This window comes from Mus musculus, chromosome 15 (assembly GCF_000001635.26).
Source record: "Mus musculus strain C57BL/6J chromosome 15, GRCm38.p6 C57BL/6J".
NCBI lineage: Eukaryota > Metazoa > Chordata > Mammalia > Rodentia > Muridae > Mus > Mus musculus.
Genome location: NC_000081.6, coordinates 74412454 through 74433374, shown reverse-complemented (window position 1 = coordinate 74433374; position 20921 = coordinate 74412454). Strand labels below are relative to the sequence as shown.

The window sequence follows — 20921 nt, the reverse complement described above, 5'->3', positions numbered from 1 at the left end:
TTGAAATAAGTTGGGAAATGATCCCTCCATTTTCTGAGGAGTTTATGCAGGATCAATGTGATCTTTCCTGTAAACATTCGGCAGAGTTTGCCAGGGAGGCCTTCTCAGTCTGGAGTTTCCATTGGGAGAGATACTGAACCGTAGCTCAGTTTCCTTCAGGCTGCAGGGGTGCCCGCGGTGTCTGCTGCTTCTCAAGTGACCTGATTTTTAGAGGCCTTACACATCTCAAGTAAACTGTCAGAGCAGTGGAACATGGTGTGTCCTCTTCCTGTCTGTAGGATCTGCAGTGGTGTCTGCCCTTCTATGGTTGGTGTTGCTGGTCTGTATTGGTCCCCTACCCCTCCTCTCTACCCCTCCCTCCCTCCCTCCTTCCTTCCCTCCCTCCCTTCCTTTCCCTCCCCCTGTATGTGTTTTCTCTCTCTCTCTCTCTCTCTCTCTCTCTCTGTGTGTGTGTGTGTGCGCGTACTCTTGCGCGTGTGCGTGTGCGTGTGCGTGTGCGTGTGCGTGTGCGTGTGCGTGTGTGTGTGTGTGTACAGGGTCTGGCTGTGTAGTCCTGGCTGACATCTAGCTTGCTACGTAGAACATGCTGATCTGGAACTCAGGACCTCATGGTGATCCTTGTTTGTCTGCCTCCCAGTTGCTGGGAATCTAGGATTCTGAGTGTGTACTACCACACCCAGGATTGCTCTTTTGTTTTGATTGTCTGGTATAACTTTATTGTTTCAGATAATCCAAGATAGAATTGGAGTTAATGCAACTAATGTAAAGTTATCAATTTCTAAGAAGCAGGCTCTGGTTGCATTGATTCTTCTCTGATGTTGGTTGATTTTTTTTTTTTTTCATCTTCTTTGCTTTCTCCCTTCTGCCTCTTTTGGGTCAGACTTGCTTTTGTTATTTTTAGTTCATCAACTGAGACAATTCTTCTTATCTGATACATGTTCGTGGATATAAATTTCCCTCTGTGTATTGCTTTACTTGTATACATTAAACATACCACTTCCAGTTTATGCAGTTCATATTTTCAGATTTGCCTCGTAATTTCTTGTTTTACTTACTTATTAAAAGAGTGTGGCGCCTAATTTTAGATAGCTACGTGTATTCACAGGCACTTTTGTGCTGTTAATTGTTAAGTCTCTTCTGTTCGAAGGATGTGATTTTTTTTTTTTTTTGGTATGGTAACTGCTGTTATAAACATGTAGAGACTCGCTTTATGGCCTGAAACGTGACACATCCTAATGAGCATCGTCATGTCCTGTCGGGAGCGTGTGCTTAGCCCCTGTTGGGTGGCATTGGCCAGTGCTGTGTTCAAGTCTCTGTGTCCTCACTGACTTCTGTCCACTTGCTCTGTTGTCTGCCGTGACTTACCTCTGACTGTGGGTTTGCAGTTTCTCCTCCCAGCCCTGTCCGTTTGCCTTCACCTATGCTCAAGCTGTGTTATTAGGTGTGTTCCATTTGTCATTCAACCTCATGCAAATGTCCTTCTCTTGTCCCTGGCTGTTGGTTCTGAATGCTGCTATCTGATGTCAGTTTGTCCACTGTGTATTTTCCATCCCTTCCACCTAGCCATATCTGTTCTGTAGTAGAGTTATGCCACATTCCGTGTGAGTCCTTGCTTCTCACCGCCTCGGTTGGCAGCCTCTGCTCTGTGATTGAGTTCATGCTGTTGGATGGAGCCTGTGGAAACTGGAAGGCCTCGTGTCTCACCTTCTCTACTATGAAGTAGTACAGGGACATTTCAAATGTGCAGCTGAAGAATGGATCATTTTATTTAATTTCAGTTCATTACACTTTACTTTCAGACTCCACCCTGGCTAGGGGTTGCTGGCCTGGCCACCTCCTGTCTAGCTTTTTTCATCCATGCTGCAAATGCCAGGGGTTGCTTCCACTCTGCCCACTTGATGCATGCTTTCCAACATTTGGTTGGAGCAGGCTCTCACCTTTTGGTTTGTAGACCATTAACTATCTACTCAGCACCTATTTTTGAAATATATTTTCAGTATTTCAATATGGTGGTCTCCCTTTCCCTATCCCTCCCTTTCTTGGAGCAATTGATCAATTGATTAGTATCCATTTTTACCATTGTTAGGGCTTAGTAGCGATTTCTATGTACTATCTTAGTGGTTGCTTTCTAGTTCACAGTATGTACCTTTAACTCTTAGGCCCGCCTTCAAACCTACGCCCCTCTGCCTGTACAGCTCTTGCTGCCCTTGTTCATTCATAAGTATTTTGTCTGTTCCCACCAGTATGCTAACAGCCATCATTAATGTTATTACCGATCTTACTTTAACAGGCAGTTTTCCTTTAGATACACAGAAGTGAGAAGATGCCATCTAAACCTCTCTCCCTCTGCACCACCCTGGCTTTCTTCAGCTCTTTAGCTCTTTATTTAGACTGAGATTTCCTTTGCTTGGTGCTTCTGACCTGAATAACTTACTTCAACACATTCTGTGGTGCACATTTGGTTGGAACAGGCTCTCACTCTTTATTTGTAGAAAATAAATATCTACTCCACATCTATTTTTGAAACAGATTTCCAGTGAGTATGAGGTTCAGTTGGAAGGTTTTTTTCCCCCTTCCTTTCTGTATTTAAAGGTGCTACACTTTACCATCTCCCTCCGACCCACCATAAGCCCTGTGTGCTGGGCGGGACCTCCTCTGCCCTTGGGAGCTGTCTGCTTTCCAGTGGCCTCAGCGTGGCTTATTGCCTGGGGCTTATTGACACTTAGCTTCTTCAGTTTATAGTTTCATAGTATTTGGATGCTTTTGGTCATTCATTTCGAAGTCTCTTTTGGTCGTTTGCTTATGTGCCCCTCTTCCCATGTGTGCCCTGGATTTTGTGGTGTGGCCAGGGATCCTCCACCTCCTTTCTTTGGCCCCCCTTTTTTGGTTTAGTGTCTCCTGTCCTTTTTCCTGCCCACTAGCCCCTTTATTTTACTCCATGATTACCCACAAGCTGTCGACAGTTACTTCCAGTATTCCCACTGCTTCAGCCCTTCCCCTGGTGCTGAGGGCTGCACTCAGGCCATGGCCACTGAGTCGCATTCCCTTTACATATGTATTTTAGCCCTCTCTGGGTTTACAGCTCCCTGGGATCCTTGCTCCCCTGAAATTGTTCTTTCCTTGGCTCCATGGGACTTTGGCTTATATAGGCACAAATCTGTGCCTGGCTGGAGGCTGGTGCCCTGGGGTAGAGTTCCAGAGTGCCTCATCTGCGGCCCTCTCACTGGCTGTACCAGCCCGCTTGTAGCAGCTATGCCTCATCGTGCCTAGGGTTGACTTGGTAAACCTCAGAAGCTGTTGAGTCTTCCAGGGGCCACTCCTTGCTCAGCAGGTTCATGGGAGCAGCTCGTTTTTCTCTTACTCGCAGAATTATAGCACTGTAATGAATATGGTCACAGGTCAGAGAGTCCTTTCCAGTGTTTGATGGGTTTCCAGCAATAAGAGGGGTCTCAGGTCAGCTTAGGGCCATGCATCAGAAGAGTGGGGTTTGGCTTAGTTTTGCCTCGGTCTGTATGCAGCCTAGGCTGGTCTGGAACTCTCCATCTTACAGCGGACTTCCAAGGCTTCCAAGGACTGCAGAGATGTGATTATCACACCTGACAGCCACAAAGGACCAGAGCTAGGCCCCTCCCTCCCCCCAGTGCCCAGCTACAATTCTGCCTTCTCTGCAGGCCTCGTGTGGTTGGCAGAGATACCAGCCCTGCAGAGTCTGTGCTGCTTCCTCTCAGTTCAGCGTTGGCCTGCCATTTGCCTGTGTTGGTGCAGCACTGGCCATGGGGTATGTAGGACCTTGCAGGCTCACTAAAAGACATCAGATGCAGCATGCCAGAGCGGAGCGGTGAGGTATACTGGGAGTTTTCCAGGCTCTGGAAAAGGAAACCCTCGTAGTTTCTAGAGGCTGGAAATAGAGAAACTAGTCTGACCCATCTATTATGGTGAGAACTACCCACATAATTTCTCCTTGCAGGAGCTCGAGGCCCTGCAGCCTCTTTCCCTGTCAGAGAAAGCCTTGCCTTCTCTAGGTGGGCCATAGGCATAGGGCTTTTACCACCAAAGTAGGCAAAGAAGGACTGGGTGGAGCTTGGCTTGACACAGAGAGGAAGCGGGCTGGAATAGACTGCGCAGAAGGGGACATGCGGCCTGTGAAGAGTCGGTATCTCAGGAGGAGGTCAACCCCTAAGACCCTTCAGCAGTTCTAGTGTGAATACGGAGGGCTCATAGAGCTTTCTTTCCATTGAGAGGAAACCAGGCTGTGGTATTGCAGTCAGCCATGTGCAGCTACCTCCCCTGGCTCTGGTTCCCTATCACATTCTGACTCCGCTCCTGGACCAATTCTGCTTCTTGGTCTGAGCACTGTCCTCACCACAAACACTTGTCACTTGGCTGCAACACCCTCACGGGGTCTGTAGGCAGCCTGAGGGACAGGGCACAGCCCGAGGCTTGGCAGTTGATGGCTAGCAGTAGTGTGGCTGGTGGCCAGGAGTGCCCAGCAGTGAGCCTACTCCCTGAAGCATCAGGCCTCTAGGGGACATGGAAAAGACGGTGTCCACACTGGGTTGGTCTTTCCAGGAGATGGTTCCATGTAGGGCAGCTGAGGCATGCCTCCACCTGCAGCGAAAGTCCTTGTGAGAACATCATTCGAGTGTCTCACGTGTCCTTGCCTAGGCAGCATACAGTTGGGGGGCCAGTGTGCACTTGGAGTCCACTTGCTCTCATGGTTGTCCAGCTGTTCACTATGCCCATGGCAGGAGCAGGGGCAGCCTCTCACACCTAGATGGTTGTTGTTTTCATCATGCCCAGCCAGCTGCCTTGCCCTTTCTTCTGAGTTCCCATTTACACATGATGAATTACTCAGAGATCAAGTGTGCATTCTGGGAATTCTACTGTTTTTTTTTTAATGGTACCTGGGATTGAACTCAGGTCCTGTCATACTAGCCAAGCATCCTTTAAGCTAAATAAATCCCCGGGCCTCTGTTCTGGGCATCCTGACAAATTCCTGTGCCTTTTTATTCTTATATCATCTGCTCCTGACTGTTGGGCACTCATGCCTGTCCATCTTCTTCTGTCACCTGCTCCTGACTGTTGTGCCCTTGTGCCTGTCCAGCTTCCAGGTCTCCTTGGCACTGGCATTTTCCTAGCTCTGACAAAGTTTCTGTGGTATCCTTAGGTCACGGCAGGCCTGTGCCCAGCCTGTACATCATCAGTGCAAGAGGCCTTGCCAGGTTATTTTTCTCATGGCAGAGTGATTTTTTGATGCTTCCATAGTGTTCTTAAGATTTTCTTAAATTGGTATAGAATTTTTCTAGCACTGAAGTCATCGGTTCAGACATGTTGATGGTGTATCAGTGTTCTTAGCATATTTATTCATATCCTGGTTTTATTTCTGTTTCTGTAAAAAAAAATACCCCAAGAAAAAAGTAACTTCGGGGTAAAAGGTTTATTTTCATTCACAATGTCAAGTTGTAGTTGAGACTGCAGGAAAGCTGTGGTGGCAGGACCTTGAAGCAGTCAGTCACATCACAGTCAAAAGCAGAGAAGGAATGGATGTATACAAGCTTACTGCTCAGCTTACCTTCCCTACTCCTATTCCAAGGTGCTATGAATACAGAATCTGGAATGTGAATTTCCTCAGGGAGGCTGGGGTCCAAGGAGCATACAGGAAACTTCAAGGACCTAGAATATGTCTTGTGCTGAGCTTTTATTAGAAACAACTGATGCACAGATACTATGTGCGCAGATACTAGGTGTGCAGATATTATGTGTGCAGATTCCATGTGGGCAGATACTATGTGTGCAGATTCCATGTGGGTAGATACTATGTGTGCAGATACCATGTGGGGAGATACTATGTGTGCAGATACCATGTGGGGAGATACTATGTGTGCAGATACTATGTGGGGAGATACTATGTGTGCAGATACTATGCAATCATTGAACCACATTTACAAGGAATAGAGTTTTTTTTAACAGATCACCAATGAGAACAAAAACAAATGTGAACAATAAATATACTGAAGCAGAGCAAGCCTTTGCATCTCAACCAAGTATATTCCATTTCATGAGCTATAAGTGCCCATCGTATGGATCGTTTCCTTCTGCCCTTAGTGAGCCAAGGGTTGGAATGCTTTTAGAATGTGTTTCTCTCACAGACCAGGCTGCTGGCAATACCAAAGTCCAATACCTGGAGTGGTGCCACCCACACACAGGCTGTGTCTTTTTACACTGAGCAAAGCAGTCGAGACAATTCCCAACAGACGTTCCCACAGCCTCCCTGAGCTAGACAGTCCCTCACTGAGTCACCTCTCAGGTGACTCTAGGTGATGTCACGTTGATGATTTTAATCGACCAGCACAAGCAGGCTGGCCATCTCTCATCACCTTCTGACTCCCAAATATTCTGTCTCTCTCAGAGAGAGGTCCCCAGCCACTGTTCTTACCTTCAGCCTGACTGCAGCCTGAACCAGGCAGTGCTGCCTTGAGATCTGCCCCACAGGGTCCAGCCTAGGCCTCCATGTCATAGGCCCCCAAATTTAAGCATGAGTCTTGTATCAGTACTGGCTTTAGTGGTGCCAGGGACAGTATTTTTCTGGCTGTGGGTGGCCTAGTATCCCAGGGTGCTGTTGGAATCCAAGTACTTGGCTGGATGAGTGGGCTGTAATCCCAGAACCCCATCTCAGTTTGCGTGGTGCGATGGGCCAGGCACTGCTCTCCATGTCTGACACTGGCTGGGCTGGACCTACACCAGGCTCTTGTTCAGCCTGGGTCAAGGTAAATGTGCAGATCGCTCTCTGGGCAGTGGAGAAGATTTCTCTGTGTCCAGCTCACAGGTGGTCAGGTGGCTTAGTTAGGATTTCTGTTGCTGCGATGAACCACCATGACCAAAAGCAAGTTGGGGAGGAAGGGGTTTATCTGGCTTACACTTCTACATTATAGTCTATCACTGAAGGAAGTCAGGACAGGAACTCAAACAGGGCAGGAACCTGGAGGCAGGAGCTGATGCAGGGGCCATGGATGGGGGCTGCTTACTGACATTCTCCTCATGGCTTGCTCAGCCTGCCTTCTTATAGAACCCAGGACCACCAGCCCAGAGATGACACCACTCACAATAGGCTGGGCCCTCTCCCATCAATTATTAATCAGGACCACAGCCCGAGAGCATCCTATCTAACCTGCTACCGTTGAGCACACCTATACCCAGAGCCTGACAGTTCAGGTACAGGAACAAGCCACTCCTCTCAGGGGCTGCTGGGAGTGGTCTGAGGTTGAGTTAGCTAAGGCTGTAGGAAGATGCAGACTTAGTTTTAGAGGCACTCTGGGGGCCAGAGCCTCACAGATAACAGACAAGGCTTCTCACTCCACATGGGAACACTGAGGCCCTGAGAGAGCACTTTTCCTGGATTCTACAGAATTAGAACAGAGCTGGTAGCAGAGCGTCTCCTCAGCAAGGATGGCGCCTGCGTGCTTTCTTGGGAGACACTGTGCACAAACTCAGGGCTGCTCTGAGTGCGTCACCCACAGCCCATACTCTGATCTCAGCCCCGTGCCTTAGCCTGTGGAGACACTTGTTTCAGAGGTGTGTCAGCTTAGGGTGTCCGGCCTTGTTTGGTGTGACAGTAGGGTAACCCTGGGTCTTGTCACCCCCACCCCCACACACTTTTGGTGGCAATCTTCTCTACAGGGGTCAGAAGGACTTGACGGATGAGGCTACCGTACCCAGCCACCTCACCCAGGCTGAGGTGTCAGAGGGCATACCTGGTCCTGGATGTCTTCTTTTAGTCCTGGGATGGTATCAGTGACAGAGCTCTGTCAACCTGTCCATGGTCACGGCATATACACTATCACTGGCACATGTTTGCACATGTGTGTGTTAGGGGGTGTTGGTGTGTGTGTGTGGGGGGGTGAGGGTGGTTGGCTTCATTGATAGCCATTCCACCGGTTAGCATGCATTCTGTAAGCATTCTGTAAGCCTGATACTGTGTGTTCCCTAGAGTCACTCTGGGTAAATGCTGAGTACTTAGTTCCTTTCAGAAACTCCCTTCTGGGTCCTTCTGCCCATTTTCTAGTCTATTGTGAACTACATGTGAACTACATGTTAGATGCAGGATACATGACTGTGCAGTCATGGGGGTTGTCCTTGTATTCTGTGCCACGTCTCACTCAAGGTGGCCGTGCTGAGTCCTTTCCTTTGTGTTGCTAAGTAGTATTCTGTAGTGCAGCAGCTTCGTCACTTACCCAGCACCTTTTGAGGGACCCACGGCTGACTGCAGTTAGCGCTAAGGCTGTGCTGTCTCTGCAAGGTTTTTGTGAGTTTCCACTTCTGGGTGAGTTGCCTGAAGCAAAATTGTAGAGCAAATAATGAGATGTGTGTTAACTCGGGGTGAATCCAGAGCGGCTTTCCAGAGCAGCTGACATTTACAGGACTCGGGGGCCCTCCCCAGAGCCACTCAGGGGTGGGCAGTTGTGGCTTCCATGTGTGCTTTGGTGGCTACTGTGTGGTGTGTTCTCCTCTGGGTGCATGTCAGTCTCTTGCCTGTCCTTGTCATTACTTGTTCTTGTCTTGTGGCCGTGGGGTTGTCAGAGCGCTTAGGTGCCCAATGCAAGTCCTGTGTCAGGTGCTAAGGGGAGACTTTCCTGCCTCAGGCTTGTCTTTCATCTCCTTTCTTATTTCTAACGTTGTTGAGCTTCCCAGAGTGTTCCATCCACTGCTGTGGTGTGAACGTGATTTGTGCCTTACCCCTCATTCAGGCACCGTGAGGAAGGTGAGCATTGAGTCCAGCCTTGGTGCGTGGTGAGGCCTTCGGGGGATGGTTAGATACAGGGATACAGGATACCAGGGCAGAGGCTCGTGATAGAAAAGAAAAGGTTTAGGAAAGGAGACCAGAGAAGTACACATGTGCTTTGGCCGTGAAGTCTGGAAGGCCCCCACGAGGGCCTGTGCCATGTGGTTGAGATTTCTTTTCTTGATTAGGTAGCCTGCCTCGGGCACTTCGTTACAGTAATGCACCGATGTATTCATGGCTCATGTAATTTGCAGGCTTACAGTTTTCATATTTTTTCGGCTCCCACATTTGGGTCTGACACGCTTGGAATTTATTTTCGTGTATGCGGTGTGGTAAGGCTGAGCTCATTAAACAAGTTAAAATAAAAAAGTTTTTGTCTTTCCTGTTGACTATGTTGGTGCCCTTTTGGAACGCTGCCAGAGCCTGTTGCTGTGGTACATCCTGGGCCTGTGATACTTGTGTCCTCTGTTGCTGGCTGTTCTGAAGCTCTTCTGGATGCCCAGACCTTTTGTGATTCAGTTGAACTCAGCATCAGCTTGGTAAGTTCTACTTAATTTTTTTTTTAACAATTTTGATTGTGAAGGCTTTGAAGAATTAACATCTCAGCAGTATTGTCTTACACCCCGTAAAGCCACTTTTTTCCTTCTCTTTGTTCTCTCTTTAGGCAATTGCTTGTAGTTATCAGTGACATGCCTTGTTCATGCTGTAACATGTTCAGTTCATCTGAATATTCTCGTGGTTTCTATACTGTCAAGAACCCCCATGGTTTAAATTTCACTTTCCGGTTTTGGCCACAGTTCAGAAACATGGCTGGCGTTTGTACGCTGCTGCCGGGTAGCACCTGAGACTTCCTTGTTTTGTTTTGTTTTGTTTTGTTTTGTTTTGTTTTGTTTTGTTTTGTTTCTTGGAGGTTTCCTTTGGCTTCCTCAGGCTTTCTGCAGATGGCAGACCCAAGACACAGCCCTGATGTGGACTTCCAGGGTACCTATCTCATCTTCCTGCCTTTTCCGATACTGGAGCCCCAAGTGCTAACTTCTGCCCCATGCCGTCCCCGCTGCATTGTGATTCTCTCTGCTGTGTATCCTCATAGCTCTGCTTTCTGCTTCTGATGGTAGATGGGCTGGCAGACAGGCTGATCTGGGCCACAGCTGTGCATAGTCCCTGGGTTGGGCCTGTCAATACTGTGAGTGTCCTTGAAGAGGAGGAATCTGTAAATGCTCTCACTGGCTGCTGGAATTACTGGTGGTTTGCACCCCTTTGCTTTCTCTGTGCTGTTTCTTGGGTTCAGTGGCTGTGTGTGTAGCTGCTGTCTGCCAAGGCTATGGCAGAGTGACCTAATGCATAAAGGATGCCAGGTTGGGTAAGGAGGCTGGCTTGCTTTTCTGTTATGAGATGACCACAGTCTGTGAGAGATGGAGAGGAGACACATCTTGGAAGGGACACAGAAGCAGACTGCTTTCAGTCTCGTTCGGATGCCAGAAAGGGGAGAGCCACACCAGCAGCCCCTCTGCCATTGTCCAGGGCAGAATCTGAGGAGGAGTAGAGAGGGCCTGACAGGAGGAGGCTAGCGTGGCTCCCACCCCTTGCACTGGGGCTTTGCCCACTGTTCTGTATCTGAAGAATAGAATGTCAGATGGCAGCTGAGCTGCTGCTACCTTGCCTGGCTGTCCAGGGGATGCAGATCAGGGCCCTGGGCGGTGCTGGAGCATAGTTAGGGATTTGGCTTTGCTGGAATGAGGCATAGAATGGCTGTTACATGCAGAGGGGCTGCAGGGACATGAACTGATCTCTGAGAGGCATGCCTCAAGCTGTCCCACCTGCGGCGGCATGCAAGGTAGTGGCAGTAGATGGCCAGAAGACACTACAGAAGTCTGGAGACATGGGAAGAGGGAAATGTCGGTATACACGTTTCCCTAAACACATTGCAGCAGTGCTGGCTGATGCACCATGCATCAGAGCAGGGCTTTGCTTTGGGGACTGGAAGGATAGGATGGGGCTCTCAGAGGCTGAGGTGGGTAAAGGGGGGCCAATGCGTTATCTGGACAGAGCTGCCACTGGGTGGCCATAGAGGCTAGCTTGGAGTTCAGAGCCAGCTGGGAACAGAACGTGGGCAAGTGGAATTCAGACGATGTCAGGTCCAGAGGTCATCAGGTGGTTCTCATAGGGAGTGGCCAGTGACATGGTCCTGGGGAAGCCTGTGCTCTGATGTTCTGAGGTTGGCCAGGTAAGCAGATGAACTTGGGCCATAGTAGGTAGTGATAAATGGCAGAAAAGCCTCTGCTAATCCCCTCCCCCTGTTGAAACCTGTCATAGCATCCTTAGCCCATGCTTGTCCGCATGCATTCCCTGTTTGTTTTCCCTTCCCATGCAGGCTGCCAGGACTGTGTCCCCGGGTAGGCAGGGCCTTATTCGCTGGCTCTGCAGTGATCAATGGTCTTAGGCAGGCTGCTCTATGGTACAGGGCATGGTGATAGGTGGCCTCTGAGGACCCAGGGCTGTAGTTCTTGCCAGGTCAGACCTCCTTCTCCGTTGGGCTATGTGTGTGTTGGGGACAGGCTGGGACAGGGTTGCCCTGGGTGACACTATAGGTAAGGCCATCCCTAAGCATCAGACTCAGGGTATTTGGAGAAGGTGGGTCACATGGCATTGTAGGTAAGTCTTTCACACTGGAAGGACCTGAGTCCCCTCATGGAAGAGGCCCCTATGCTGCCAAGTTTAGGTTATCACAAGGCTGGGAGAGGGGTATGGTGGGCCTCTATGTAGGACAGGCTCTGGCCTCAATGGGACCAGAAAGTCCAGTCATTTGTCTAGGAAGGAGGAGCCACGGTGGGTTGGTGGCTTCCACCTCCCACAGCCAACTGGGTGCTTGGCCCCTTCTGTTCTGCATGCCCCTTTTCACCCACCTCCCCACCCTCTCTTATCTTTTCTTGTGTTCTCTGCCTGTTCCTCTAGGTCCCTGTCCTTAGCTCTGTCTGCCTATTGTCCTTCAGTGATGTAGTTACCACCCACCCTGTAGCACCCCCTACTCCTGTGCCTTGCCTTTCTGCTCCTGACTGCCCTTGGCACCTCACACCCTTCATCTTAGAATCTCCCCACACTCTGTCTGCCTGTTTCTGCCCCACCTCCCTTTCTCAACCTCCTGGGCTATCCCCGAGCTTCCCACCAACCCCAGCCTCTCTACTCCAGGCATGAAGACCAACAAGACACCAACAAAACCATTGCTGCCAGCCCCAGTGCCATGAAGCAGGTGTCAGAGCCACGGGGCTTCTTCTACCTGATGTTTCTCCTAGGGGATGGACTTGAGGCTTGGCAGAGGTGGTGACTGGAGGGAGGAGGAGGAAGGTGCCCTGGTGCCTGTGGTGGCGTGCAGAATTGGCAGGGACAAGACACTGGACTGATATGTGCAGAAGGACACTCAGGACAGCTGGGCACATTCTGGGCTCAGTTGGTGGTCAGCACACTTACTGAGAGGCCCTGCTCTTCTGGAGCCCACGGTACAGTGGGCATGAGGGCAGCCTAGTCTCCCTGGAGATGGACACTCTGAACACTCTGTCGGCAGTTACATGGCCCTTGCCTCTGTTGCTTATGTCTTCTCATCCTGCCCTGCCTCCTGTCCCCTACCCTTCTACCTCCAGCCATCCTATGCTGTGCTTCCATGTGTACCCTCTCAGTTATACCGACACTGCTCTGAGCACATGATAGTTCTCAGAGCAATAGGCTGCTGCCTGCCAGCCCCTGCCTGCCCCATGAAGCTTACCGTGATCAGCCTCCCTGGCTGGTTCCACTGACCTCTGCTACTGCGTATCTGTAGCAGACTGCCTCGAGCAGCCAAGAATACCAGGCATCTGCCCTTGATGGGAAATGCCTGCCACCCCTGTGCTGTCGAGCTGGGAGTGGTGTGGCCCACGCTTGCAGGGACTGTCAGCAGTAGCAGGGGGTGAAATAAGGAGACCTGCCTATGTGGGAGTGGCTTCAGTCAGCACAAGTCTGAAATAAGGATGGCTCCCGCACATGAAATAAGGATGGCTCCCGCACATGCAGGTATGCTCCTGAGAGAATGTCCAGATTGTATGGGGTCATGGAGACAGACCATGGAATGGTGGGTCTAGCTGCACTGGGCCATGAGGGCGCCGGGACTATGCTGGTGTTCTAAGACTGGGTTGTAACAGCCGTCATGCACCTGTGCAGTACTGAGCCACGGTTGATGAAAACATCCTGGTTCCAAGGATTGACTTACACTAGCAGAGGGTGCTGTCGAGGCGGTAACCATTGGTCTAGTGACTAGAATATTCCAGAAACCAGACTGTGAAAGCCCTTTGTCCTTGCTTTGGGTGGCCAGCGGCTGCTGCGTCCAGCATTTTAGAGTCACAACTGCGGTGGTTCATGAGGCAAGATTGATGCTTCACTCTGAATCTTTGGTGGGATGTTTGTTCTCCGTAAGTGACACCAAGCAGTACACCAGTGTCCTTTGTCACCAAAACGTTGTTCTAGTCCCTGTGTGCATGAGTACTTTCCTCTATTTACACATTCATTCTTCACACACTGTCATGAAGAGCTTCTTACATGACACAGGGGCTCGGCCCCAGATGACCAGGCCCTGTGTTTCAGAAGGTATTTTTCTAGAGCTAGAAGGGTATATAGTCCATGCCAGCCATCTTCTGGAGAGGCTAGTGATGTATTCTTGTCTAGTTGAGCGGACTGATGGAGACAGGGGTCCACATATTTTTGACTTTGTAGGGTATAATACTTCAGAAGATGTGTGGTCCAAGTTAAGGTCATGGTGCCCTCAGGACCTCAGGGCCCTGTGCTGGTTTTGTGACCCTCTTTCCTATGACAGTGTGGGCTGTTGGTCTTGTTCGCTATTCAGAGATGAGGGTTCCTCCAAATGCAAAGCAGCCATAACTGGCCATGAACTCAGGCCTTCCTGCATCCAGTTCTTAACCTAAACAGGGGCCGTGGGGCCATGACACGGGGTCTGAGCCTTTTGTCCTTACAGGGGATACTCCACAGCGATCCCTGTTTGTCCACAGTCACACGTGACTGCCGGATGGGGAGGAGTGAGGGAGGCCAGACCACAGCAGGCTGGGTGAGAAATGAGGCTGCCAGAACTGATGAGTGTAGCCAAGCCTGGGGGACAGGGACTAAGAAAGCCAGGCTCCTGCTTTGGGGTTCAGCAGTAATCTGAAGTCCTGCACACACACTTTCAGGGTGTGAGAGGGTGTGGATCCTGCATTCTGTCTTTGGGGAAGGCAGTGGTGGCAGGAACGGTTGAAACCATTGCCGTCTTGAGGGATAACTCCTTGCAGACTAGCCGCTGTTGAGCTTGCTGCCGTCTAAGGGTGGGATCCTTGTTGGGGGCTCTGGAGTCCAAGAGTCACTGTGAGTTTGTACTCAGGCCCCTTCCCTTTCTGAGCAGGGTTTTGGTGTGTGGTGTGACCTCAGGTGGCAGAGCAGCCTTCCAAAAGCACGGTCATGGAAATGTGCCCAGTTGGGCTCTCTGGAAAAGTAAGTAATGTGTGGGTTGATCCCGTTGAGCGATAGGCTACGGAGTAGAGTGGCCAGTGTTTTGCTCTCTGCCCCCTTGTTGTCTTGGGTTTTCACATGAGCCAGTAATTATAACTTCCCGTGATACTAAAACCCACAAAACTGCTGTGCAAAGGGCGGACCATACACCCAGGGACTGTGGTGCACACTGCCAATGAGCAGCCTGCTTGTATACAGTTCTCATCACGAGTGCTGGGTAGGCGTAGTGGTAGGTGTGCTATGGTGTGAAGGAGCCTGGTCAGCCAAAACCATTCAGAAGGGTGTTAGGCTGCGTGGGTGTGGCTTCAGATGGACTTGGTCAAGATTTCTGAGAACCGGCTGGTTTCCTTGGTGCAGATTCTGCCTGGCCAGGGGCAAGAGGGTGGCCCCACCAGCTGGTGCTGCACGCAGGAAGCCTGAGCTAATAGTGGTGAAGCAGGGATTGTTTCACTTGGAACACTAGCATTGCCGCTGGATTCCCCTGGGCATTGGAAGCCTGGCAGAAAACATTTCAAGAGAGAAGATGGAAGAAATAGAGTGAGGAACTGTTTGGTGAAGTGAGGCATGGCTCAACCTCATCACCTATGTGAGCAGCCAATCGGAACGTGGCCAAGGGCCTTCTGACCTGTGAAATGGGCCCATTATTCTTCTCAGTTGGATTTCCAAGGGTTTAAGTCCATATGCCTTGGCAGAGCTGCTCATGACACCCACGGGCTATGCCAAGCATACTGGAGAGAGCTCCTGTGGAGTCGGTGTCCAAAGGGACGCTGACTGAAAATATTAACCATGATAGGCCTAGTGCTTAGAGCAGAGAGTGTGAGGACACATGGAGGGAAGGGAGTATAACCCTGAGGGGGGATGAAGTGGGCACAAGGATCTCTGGGGACCAAAAGCCTGGGTCTGGGGACAGACTGGACAGATGTGCTGTAAGGCCACCCTCTGTCTGCAGCAGGAGCACCATCAGCTGCACCAGCTGAAAACTCAGTGCATTCAGATGCCGTCCAGCTATGGAGTGGTGCAGAGGGTGAGGCGCTGGGAGGGGTGGTTTCCGGCTAGTTACTACTCCTTCCTTGAACGCCCCTCACTAGCTGTCTTGTCCTGGGTTTGTTTGATGTAGCCTCTCCTCCAGAGCAGAAGAGTAGGCATTCCTTGGGAGCATTGTAATAGGCACCAGGGGCCCATTGCATATCTTCAGAGTGTGTTCTTGGAAGGGTTTGGTCTCAGAAGTGCGTCCCAGAGGTGACCTCCCAGCACCTCCTAGAAATCTGGAAGAACAAACGTTATCAGGGCTGAGCAGCAGGGAAACAGACCAGGGAGATGGTGTGGATTAGTGGGGATACCCAGTAGATCCTCATAGAGGCAACCTGATCTGGGGGGCCGACAGCCTAAGTGTACATTGGTGGCTGCTTGGTGCCAGGCCATCTTCCTTTCCTTATATATTCTTCCATATTTCCCATTCTATACTTTTCTTCCAACAGAGGACTGCAGGAAAGTCCAAAGCACTTGCTCTTCAGCACATAGCAGGACAGCAAGCAAGTAAGGACCAAGTTTTGACTGTATCTGAAACCTTGGGGACAATCCAGAACCTGGTACTGTTTATGCTGTGGGAGAGGACAAGAAGGGCCGCGGTTAGGAGCTCCATGGTGGTTAGGCTTAACTGATAACTTTCAAGGCTCTGCTGCACCACGGTGCGTAGTGAGGCAGGCAAGTGACAGCCATTGTCGGTTCTGTATACTGTGCAAGACTGATGGGCGTTCCGGTGGTCTGAACCTACTTTCCAAAAGCTGGATACCTTATAAGGAGACACAATAACATTTAGCTCAGTTTTGGAGGCTGAAGGTCCAGAGTGGAATGGCCTCTGAAAAGATTCTCTTTGCAAAAGGCATCATGATAGAGGCCACAGAAGGCAGGGTGAGTTTGCCCTCAGAGGCTGTCAGTCAGTGTAACAGGAAGGAACCTGCAAGGTCCTCATCACAGATAGAGAGGACAACTCGGGATAAAGAACAGCCCCATAAAGGGAATGACCTTGTTGACCTATGAAGATGTCCTTGGAAGTGTTCATCAGACAGCATAGATGCCGGGGAAACAGTTTCCTGAGGCTGAGGGCAAAGCATGGGGTTTCGTTTCCTTCTTTGCCACCTCATAGGGCTTTGCAGGAGGTACGAAGAAGAGACCAAAGGTGGGATCAGGGATCGCATGGTCATGTCACAAACCTTGAGTGACACTGCAGGGGCATTAGAACTGACACTGTGCCTCCAAACAAGATCACTTTGCCAGGTCAGTGTCCAAGAGGGCGGTGGGCTTGGAAATGGCCCATAGGCATGTGTCACCCTCAGTGGGTGTGGCAGCATGTGCCTGTGGTCTTAGTGCCCAGGAATTGAGGCTACGAAGGGTAGCATAGAGACACCTTGAAAAGAAGGAAGAAATCAGCATGGCATCAAATGAAGGAATAGATCTAGCATGGCTGCTTCCAGCCTACAGGAGGAACCCTACCTGTCATTGCCAGGAAAGGAGAGCAAGGACTTAGAGTGCTGTGTTTAGAATCCAGGCGAATGTGTGTGTGTGTGTGTGTGTGTGTGTCTGGGTGTCTGTGTGTGTGTGTCTGTATATCTGTGTAAATGGAAGAGACAGAGTAGTCAAGATGAGTTAACAAAACTGAAGAACTTGTTCCTACCACAGACACCAGCCAAACTGGTGGTGTGGAATCTGTGAGGTGCATAGGTTGGTTTTGGGGTGGTCCAGATGCAGCCCAGGTGTGTGCTGGCTAGCGAGTGGGTGGTGGAGGTGGCCTGAGAAGGTGGCTGCCCTGCAAGAACTTAATGCTCACTCAGGGTTTGATGCCAGCTTAGTTGAATCTGAACTAGAGACGAAGATCTTTTATGCATGTAAACATTCCCTCCGAAACAGAGACACCCCTAGAAGCAGGAAGCACCCCCCCCCCAACTCCACAGTGGCAGGGCACTGACCACAGAGGTGAAGACTGATGACGTTATCAAAGCTAATACGTCAGTAAAAGAGAAGAAGCGGCCCAGAGTTAGAGAGCTTTTGCACGGGGTGGTTCTGAAAAGTTCTCTGCCAGCGTTCATGAGAATCTCTTGCAAGTCAATGGGAAACGTTCTCAAAGAGTATTTCTGATAAATAACGAACAGTGAACATGGACTCAGCCAAAGCGGCTACTGGGGTAAGAAAAGGTAGTTCAGTAGGCAGAGGCAGCAAGATGGCCATGAGTTCAAGACCACTGTAGGTTATATAGTCTTAGGCTAGCCTGGGCTACAGTGTGATGCTCTGCCTCAATTTTGTTTTAAAGGAGAGGACTGTCATGGTATCGGTCACTTCACACTGCCTCATACCCCAAATAACTACTTGAACCCCAAATAATTCTTGAAACAAGAACTTGAATAAAAATGCCAGAACCTGCCACTGGTAGATGTGGAGAGAGGCAGTGGGGAAAGGGGGGTGGATTTGTACCCTGATATGGAGGCCTTGTCAGCTGAGGTTGAACGTGGTTGATTGTGGCCCCATGATTCTGCCCGGAGGAAAAGTGTGTGTGCGTTAACTGAAGGTCGAGGTGTGATCAGGCGCTGGCACAGTGAGGCAGAGCCACTATCCATACATCATACTGCTTCAGGCAGTATGAAGGTTCACACAAGTCCTGATGCTGAGGCATGGCTTCTGGGACCCCCATGTAGTCTCAGACAATGAGTGAACCCTGGTTGGTCTGGATGGTCTGGCTCCAGGCAAAGCTGATAGTTTGGTATTGGGAACAAGCCTCAGGATTCATGCTGTCTGCCTTTGTACCACCACTGACTGACATAGCCGAATGGCTGGTTTCTTATTTCCCTTTTTCTTTTCTTTTCTTTTCTTTTCTTTTCTTTTCTTTTCTTTTCTTTTCTTTCCTTTCCTTTCCTTTCCTTTCCTTTCCTTTCCTTTCCCTTCCTTCCTTCCTTCCTTCCTTCCTTCCTTCCTTCCTTCCTTCCTTCTTCCCTCCCTCCCTCCCTCCCTCCCTCCCTCCCTCCCTCCCTCCCTTCCTCCCTTCCTTCTTCCTTCCTTCTCTTTTCTTTCTGTTTATGTGTGTGTGCCTAGACCACAGGGGTCATACTTCTTCATTCCACAGGCTAGCTAGAAGTCAGGTGCCATGCGTATTTAAAGCACAGGGCAGAGTTATCCTTTGTCTCTTGACCTGTGCCATTTGGAGGAGTTTAAAAGCAGATGTTGGTGCCTTTCCCAAGTGAGGAAGCAACACCACCTGATCTGATTCCCGCCCCCCCTAGCTGGGATTGGAGTGCGTGAGAAAAATGCTCAATTTCCCAGCGCCTGAGCCCCAGACACTGCCTAGGCCTGAACCTTCCAGCTCATACTCCCTCGGCAGGAGGAGGGCAGGGTCAGCCAGTATCATGGTCGCCAGAGATGCCCGTCCCAACTTTGCATCTTCTCATGGGAAACCAAGCCCTTTCTCCGGTGGTCCCACGGCAGGATTTGTTTATTCCTAAGTCTGTGTGTGTTCAAGCCGTAGCTAGGGGTGAGAAAGCTGCCTTTGTCAGCCTTTCTCTAGCTGGAAAGCCATCACAGGCCCCACTCTGCACCCCAGCACCTGGCAGACAAATCCTTAATCTGGGCATCAGAGCTAAAGACCCAAATTAAGCCTTTGTAGGCAGCACAAAGAAGAGCTTTGTCTCCCTTTCAGGAGGCTGGAAGATACACTAAACTGTGTCTTCAGTCCTGTTCTTTGTCATGTGTGCTAGGGAAGGTGGACCTGTATGAAGGTGAAGGAAGTCCTTACTATAACGGCTGCCTGCCCCCACAAACTCAGCCCCATATCCCCTCTCTGTGCCCTCAGTGGGGCAGCCCATCAAAGGCATGGGCTCCTTGCAGCCTGCATGGGTAATCTGGCCCCCTGTGCCTTCAGCTTGCAAGGAGCTGCCCTTCGAGACTCAGTCCCCAGGTAATGTCACACTGAGTGTTCTCTGGAATCCTTTCCCTAGCAGGTCTGAGTTGATGCTAACTGGTCCATGGCATCTGCTCATGAGATTGGACCCAATTTTTTCCCCAGCTCTTCTGGGATGGGCCAGCTGTTACAACAGCTGCAGGTTATGTACAGGCTCTTGAGGAAGTGCCACAAGCCTATCAAGACGTGTCAGGCCAGGGATGGAGAAGCAGATGGACTGGGGTCTCTGCATGGCTCTTTTCAGGGCTTGATATTTTACTGATATCCCATGGCTTCCAGGGAGCCAGTCTTTATAGTGTCCTCTCCTGGAATTGGTAGTGGTATTTCTCAGTCCACTGTCTTTGCACTGGCCCTTGATTAGGCATCTTGTTTTCAAGGGGCTTAGATGGTAGCAGCTCATGTCTCAGATGTTAAACTCTTCTCTGACCATACAGTAGGAAGCCTCTTAGGCAGGCAGATCCCCTAATAAAGTTGCAAGCTATAAAGTCCCCAGCACTCTGCAGGCAGGTAGGACCACAGAAAGAAGGTGCTTGCTGAGCTCGTATTTACAGACTGGGTCACTGCAGTGCAGCAGTGGTCCCAGTTGACAGATGGGCACGCCGAGGTCTATGGCGTGTGGGTGCCGTGCTTGCATCCTCCAGCAAGGGCTGTATACTGGGCCAGGACCCTTGCCAGAGTCCTTTCCATGAGGCTGAAAGCTCAGGAGACTGCAGAGCAGGAGGCGTTGGGGGGCGGGGGAGATAGAGTGAGGCCTGGCACGGGGCCAGAGCCTCCCCCACCCTCAGGCCCTGCTCACTTCCTCCCACCCACAGGGAAGGGAGGCGATAATTACTGCCTTGGATGAGAGCGCTTGTCAACAGATTTTTAGATCTTTTATTTTACATTCATCTATCCACATATTTGTTTATTTAAAGGCCTCTGCTGACTTCCTTGTGTTCCCATGATGCGTGGGAAGGACATTGGCTTGGGAAGGAGACCTGGGTGAGGATGGCTTCACCGTTACTCCAAGTGCCATCGGCTGTGCCTACGTGGTAGGTCCTAGGAAAAAGCTCCTGGCCTCTTGCCGTTCCCCCATCCAAAGGACCCATTTTAGATCCTTCGTCATCAGCTCTCCCAGGCAGAGCTGTAGCACCCCAATATCTGCCCCTCTATATAGCTGCAGGACCATACAGCTGCCCCAGCCTCATGTGCCTGACCGGGATAGATTCTTTCCCAAATAAGCTGGGCACAGCTGGAGTCCCGTAGTACCCAGACTCTCCCATGCCATCTGTGCTGGCTCATACCCATTGCTGTACCTCTGACCCTTAGATCCTGGTCCAGAATGGCACTGGAGACAAGGTCCTGCCATCTCTCAAGCCTGGGCCCAGACAACCTAGCCATGCTCTGGTTAAACTACTGCTTGGGCTCTGGTGCCAGGGGAGAGGGACAGGCTGGCTGGGCCATGTGTTTTAAAGGGGAGGGTTCCAGAGCTGGAGAGAGAACCTTGACCATGCCTTCTGTAGAGGACTAGAGAGGCTGAGTCCAGGGACCTTGGAGATGATGGGGCAGATGGTGCTGGGGCTGAGCTGGATCTTGGTGTTGGAGTGGAGTCCCTCATTCTGAAACTCCTCCCAGCTTGACCAGTGCTTGGGGACCAGATGGGAAGCTCAGTGACTTTCTCTCTGGAGCCACTGC

The 20921-nt window shown here is 50.5% G+C and overlaps 1 long non-coding RNA gene across 1 annotated transcript in view; it reads left to right on the top strand.

Annotated features, from left to right (window-relative positions):
- The window catches only part of Gm32168 (predicted gene, 32168), a 74525-nt gene extending 54272 nt beyond the window's left edge, over positions 1–20253 (top strand). Inside the window, exons 3-4 of the long non-coding RNA NR_144499.1 lie at positions 9200–9318; positions 20162–20253. This is a non-coding gene — a long non-coding RNA (predicted gene, 32168). The remainder of the gene's footprint in view (positions 1–9199; positions 9319–20161) is intronic.
- The last annotated feature ends 668 nt before the right edge of the window (positions 20254–20921 follow it).